The sequence below is a fragment of the Rhipicephalus sanguineus genome, chromosome 11 (assembly GCF_013339695.2).
Source record: "Rhipicephalus sanguineus isolate Rsan-2018 chromosome 11, BIME_Rsan_1.4, whole genome shotgun sequence".
Taxonomy (NCBI): Eukaryota; Metazoa; Arthropoda; class Arachnida; order Ixodida; family Ixodidae; genus Rhipicephalus; species Rhipicephalus sanguineus.
The window spans coordinates 15,508,523-15,514,804 of NC_051186.1; the positions used below are offsets into that span (position 1 = coordinate 15,508,523).

At 52.5% G+C, this 6,282-nt stretch overlaps 1 long non-coding RNA gene across 1 annotated transcript; it reads left to right on the forward strand.

Moving 5' to 3' along the window:
• The first annotated feature begins 2,009 nt into the window (after positions 1-2,009).
• Positions 2,010-2,925, forward strand: LOC125756303 (uncharacterized). Its single transcript, XR_007414350.1, has 2 exons — positions 2,010-2,308; positions 2,731-2,925. It is a non-coding gene; the product is annotated as an uncharacterized LOC125756303 (long non-coding RNA).
• Positions 2,926-6,282: the final 3,357 nt, after the last annotated feature.

Here is a 6,282-nt window from a genome sequence, read left to right on the forward strand (position 1 = left end):
CGAGTGAGCGCGCGCTCACTCGCCGCTCGCGGAGGGGGGTGTCCGGAGGAGGGGGGTGTCCGGCGGCGACCCGTGCGTCCGGATGCTCGCGCACCAGCTCCCGGCGAAGGTTTTGTTGCGTGCCGAGTCGAACGAGCTGGCGTAATCTGTCAGCGAAGTCTCGGCGGAGTGTGCTCGTTTTGCGAGCTCGTCTGCAGCCTCGTTGCCCGCGATGCCGACGTGTGAAGGGAGCCACTGAAGGACCACGTCACAGCCTCGTTCCTGGAGGGCCAGCAGGCTGAGAGCGGCGCGCTGAGCAAGAAGGGGGCCCCGTTCCTCCCTCGCGAGCTGGCGCAGGGCAGGTTTCGAGTCGCAGAAGATTGCTGCGCTAGAGACGACCGGCGAATTGCGCAGGAGGTCTGCAGCCAGCTGGAGCCCGACTAGCTCAGCTGTTGTTGAGGATGCACAGTATCGCAAGCGGCACTGTCGTTCCGAGCGGCCGCGGCTGAGCGATCCTGTAGGACGGACCCATCGGTGAACACTTGCGTCCTCCCGGCCAGGTCCTCATACATCCGCGCCGCGGCCTCCTGAGCAATGGCACTGAGGGGGGTATGGCGTTTGGATCGAATGCCCGGCAGGTGCAAGTTCACTCGAAGGGGCACTCGACGGTGAGGGGGTGGCCAGCGCGAAAGGCGTGCGGGATCGTCAGCCACAACACCGTCGTACACGTCGATAAGTTGACCGACACGTGAGTTTGGCACAGCACGTAACCGCGAGAGGAGGGGACCTGCATCAGGCGCTCGGTGGAGACGCTGCAAGTGGCACAATGCGCGCAGGTCCGCCGTGAGCGACGCAGGCCACGCACGAGCCTCCGCGAGGGTCTCGGCCACACGAGAGCCACGAGGCATTCCGTGACACATGCGGATGACTCGGCGGTGGTCCTGGTCGATCAGTCGCCACTGTGGCGCCTGGAGTTTGCAGATCGGCAGTGCGTAGTGGATGGCAGACAGAGCCATCGCCTCGTATAGATGGTGCAGGCGAAGGCAGCGGGGCAGCCGTTGCCGCCTGCGAGTAGCTGGCGCACGGCCGATTCCACGCGACGCGTCGTCTGGCGTACACGTCGCACCGCCGGGAACCATCGGAGGCGATTGTCTATCGTCAGGCCGAGGTAGCGGACGTTGCTACTCCAAACTATTGGTGCACCATCCAGCTGAAGGCACGGAAGACGTCGTCGGGCTTCAGCACGGGGGTGGACGACTAGGGCCTCGGTTTTCGGCGCCGAGATCGTGAGGCCGATGTTTCTCACGAAGGCGGCCACACATTGGAGGGCCTCCTGCATGCAAGCGCGCACCACCGAGCACTTTCGGGTCGGTCCACGCACATACAATGCGACGTCATCAGCCAGCGCCTCCTGTATTTTTCAGTGCCTGGGCGAACGCTCTCCTCGGGCTAGAGCAGTGCCTCCTCTATAGAGGAGGCACTGGCTCTCGGGCCGTCGAGCGCGCGCTCCGCGTCCGCTCGCCGCTGCCGCGTGGTGGCGCTGTGCAAGTAGACTACGGCAAATGAACTAAGGAAACGATGGAACATGTACTGATTGAATGTGGCGATATTCACCCAGGTATACTTGTGGGCACGAGTCTACAGGAAGCCTTGGGTTTTAGGGACAACAATGGAAAGCTGAACACGTCCGCGATAGAAATAAGTAAGAGACGGTTAGAGTATTGGTGGCAGAAGAGTAGAGATAAAGTACGAAAATAAATAATGGGGGGGGGGGGGGGAATAAGGTCATTCTGCCTTAAGAGGCAGAGAGATAGACCGTGAATTTATAAATTTTTTTGGTATAATAAGATAGATTTAATCAATGTAGACAAGGTATTAGGCCAGCATGAAACAAGGAAGTTTTTTTTTTCTTTTTTCTTCGAGCATGGTGGCAGACACAGGCTAGTGAAAGAAACCCACGTGACCGGTATGGCAAATTGAGGCGCCATCTGTCGACTGGGATCAGAGTTAAAATCTGCGTTCCGTCTCTTTCCTCCCAACTCTCTTCAACCCCCTCTCTGGCGGGATCAACTCCCTTTCCTGCGGGAGGCGCGCTTTCCGCCGCCTTGCTGGCGCCGCCGACTTTGAAATCCGTTAGAAAGTTTCGTGTCTGGCGTTGGTAAGGCGTGCGTTAGCCGTCGTCGCTCGTCCGTTTCATGGTGCTCGCTCGCTGTGTGCTTGTGCGACGCGATGTTTTACGACTCGCGCTGTTCGTGCATAGTGCTTTGTTGCTTGAATACTTCCAGAACAAGTCCCGGAATATATGTGCCGGCCCCCAAAAGAACGACAGGTGAGCGTGCCCTTTGACAGACAGACAACGAACTTCGAGTCGCGGTTTTCATTGTGTCAATTTGAATTCACGGCCATACCGAGTAGCTGTTCTCTGCAGTGGGGCTACAGTTACTGTTTTCAAAAATGACTGATTTGAAAAGGGCAGGATGCTGCGTTTAAATCGTTGTACGAACAAGCAGCGGACATGAAGCCCATGCAAAGTAACTATAGTTACAGGTTTACAACTCTCACAGAACCGCGTGCTTGAGTGTGTGCTTTGCATTTGTCTCCGGTTAATTACTCCCCATCGCCTATAACCACGTTTGTGAGACATTAGGTAGATGTATGAAAACTTATGCTGCTCTGAGACGAACAAACGAGTTCACTTTTGCACGAGTCGACGGCGCTCTTTATCTGATTGAAACTTGCCCTTTTCTTTAGGGCGTATTTCGGAACGCAACACAGCTGATCGGTGCGCCCAGAGAAAAGCTGAAGAATTGCAGAATCGGCGCACTTCAAGAAGAGATGCCATGAATCATCCGATATCAGCCGTTTATTTTCTCCGCGTTTATCATCACTAGTTATATGAAAATCAACGTTTTTGGAAATGTAGTCAATAAAGTGCGGCCAATATTAGTTGTGTTATATGTGGAGTTCATTTTGACATCTTTAAAATGGTCGTTACATTATTATTCTACTTTTAGGTATTTCAACTGCTTTCATTGTTTTTGCATTTCAGGAATGTTCAATTTTGTTAGTTATGATAATTTTGTGCAATATCGTGCGCATATATCAGAAGCTGTTCTGCACTTTTGTCAGTATAAATATTGTGTTTTTCAATATGTGCCCTAGTGTTATGTTCTGTTTTTTTTTTCACTGTTCTTTAAATTCTTAACATTGCCGCGAACTTTCGTGTTGTTTAGTGATCATGAACACGTGTGTGTTAATATCCTGAGCCTGTATCGCACCACATTTGATAGAATGTTGATTTTCGAAAACGGGGAGAATAAAAAGCGACCAAAGATATTTTGTGTTGTGAGTGCAATTCATTCTTTTGCGTTCTGGCATATGCTGCACGACTGCAGTGTTTGCAGAATGCCTGATTGCAAATTGCGCACATTCAAACGCGCAACGAACGCGCGGCGCAGCACGCGCAGCGGATGCAAAAAAAAAAAGCGCCCGGCGCGCTGCACGGCGCAGCACGCGGCGGAGGGGCGAGGGGGTCATAAACGAAAGAGAGAGGGAGCCCGCACACGCAAACAAAACAAAAAGAGAAAAACCCGGCGCGCGCGAGGGCGCTAGGGGAGGAGGCGCGGCTGGTGTTAGTGTTGCCATGACGACGCATACCGTGTGCGCCGCCATTCTGCCGTTCGAGTCTCTGAATCCCAGCCGCCAGGATATTAACTGAAGGGACGTTTGGCGCTGCCAGCGCTGACGTCATGAATTAAGGCATCCTATGGGAGGTATACGGAGTAACCTCCCCCTGGCAGACATGTCACCGCCCCGTTATAAAGGGGACGCTCATAGCATCCATCCATCCATCCATCCACGGGAAGCTGGCGCTGAACGGCCGCGCGTATCACGAAGCTCACAAATTCGTGTATGCGTCCGAGTTTAATTGCATTTGTGCTTCTTGCAGGCTTTCACAGGTGCAGGGGGATGGAAAGAAACGCGAAAATAGCGGCGCGCTGTTTTCATTACGCTCTAACCGCGGTGGCAATAAGAAGATGCTAGATGGTCTTTTATTGTGTCATGGACGGCGTCGTCTTCTCATCAATCATCCAGGCTATAACCACTTGAAAATAGATGCGAAACAGCAAAGAATGCAGATGCCGCATGTTCGCGTGTCTTTCCATCTCCGCTGTAAGTATTCCGCAGGCAGACTGTCAGGCCGTGCTGCCAGTTCGATACTTGCACTCGAGTTTGATAGTATTTGCGTTTTATTTTCTATTTCAGGCTATTGCAACCGCCCCAGTGCCTTAGTATGTCATACTGTTGTGTTCCACTCTGCAAATGGAACTGAAAGAAATCACGATTGTCTTTTTTAATTCCTTTATTGACAAAGAAAAAGAAATTTCGCAGGGTCCCTTATGCATTCGTCTAAGTCGACTGAAAGGCGAAAGCCATCTTCTTCTTTTCTTCTAGTCAATGGATTGGACATTCCCTGCCTCCCTTCGAGATATTTCTGCGCCTAACGAGGTTTTCTTACACCCTCACGGATCGGAGGCAGTGCAAGCTTTCTGCACATCAGAGGAGGCATGCACTGCCTCCGTGATCGGCCCATTTTGACCAAGCGAAGATGTAATATGACGACGTCACGTTATGTGACGTCACGATAATGTCACAAAATTTTATTATCTGTGACGTCATATGATGACGTCATCACGTAATTGTTTTTTGCATCACTCGAGCTGACGCCGACGACGGTCAATTTTCGCATTTGATGAGGCATCTAAGGCTTTCGCCTTAATACACTGTTCGGCTGTCGTTCCATGAAATTCCAGCTGCCGCTGGTGTTGGTAGAGGTGGCTTGCAGTAATTAGGCGGGATAATTGGTCTCCTAATACATCTTCAAACTACACTAGAATATGCAGCCGTCGTTCACGACGCGAAGATTTCATAGAATATAAGAAGCGGCGGCTTACGAAGGATGCAGTACCGTCACTCTTTGCAGACTACCCTTCACGTTTGCGGCCCAAGGTAACAACTGAACCAAGCATTGCAAGTATCCCTAAACGTGACCGTGTTGCGTCCGAACAGTCAACGATTGCATGTAGTACCAGTAGCAACGGTGCCTCGCGATCGCCGCCATGTGCATGCAGCGCTGACATTAGGTCCCGAAGCAGAAGAATCGGAGCCCATGGACACTACATGCGCTACCGGTGAAGCAACCGACAATCATTATGTACATTGTCACTGGAAGCAGCTTAGTGACATTTCATGCTATTTAGCGCATGAAATCATGGCTTGCGTATAGTGTGCTACACCAGTAGACGGTAGCACGCATCGGGGAACTTTAAGCGCCCAAGTTTTCAGTATTAGCTCTTGGCAAATGCTGCTTTCGAAAATCGACTTTCAGACAGTCAATAACCGTCTCTCAGTCAAGCGAACATAAAGGTGACAAAACAATTTTCCGCGCATCACTGGCATGCGCTCTCTGGAATCGGGCTAGCAAACGACGCGCGAGCGTCTCGATCAAATAGCCGCGAAAGACACATACCTTCGAAATGGGCTGGTTGCCCAGAACGACAAGTGCTTCATGATTCCAGTTTACAAGTTTTCACTATACTTTAAACAACTTGAATACAGCCGAAAACTGAACCATATAGCAGCTTCAAATGCAGCCACGGCATTCGTTTCCGCGAGCGACGACGCGACGGCTAGTCTACTACGGTGGCGGCGCCCGGCGGCTAAATGCCACACTAACGCCGACGGTCGGTTCCCATTGCGCTCCGCTCCTTCGCCCAGGCACAGAAAAATAGAGGAGGCGCTGCATCAGCGTACACCACTGCGCGAACAGGGAACACAGCCGTTTCTGGTAGGCACTTGACGAGCGGCGCGAGTACCAGATTAAACAGAAACGGGCTGAGGACGCTGCCCTGTGGCACGCCACAGCTGACAGATCGCGGCGCACTTGTCGCCCCGCCCACGCGCACAGTAAACGTTCGGTCAGTGAGGAAGGCCTGAACGTAGTTCAAGAGTTTGCCTTCAACTCCTAGCGCGCGCACGGCACTGAGGATAGACGAGTGGGGGAGCGAGTCGAACGCCGACTTTATGTCAAGGACACGGTGTAAGATATATACTCTTTAGGTGTGGACACTCCTCGGCTTGCATGCAGAGCGCGTTCGACCAGATAAAGTAACAACGGCGCGCGTCTGTTGGTCCGGTGACCGCAGCGGGTATCTAGCGGCAGGAAGACGCAACCTAAAGAGAGAAAATGCTTTCTGCACCGTTGCTATAGCAACCGACGCAGTCGGCGGCAACGCCGGCGTC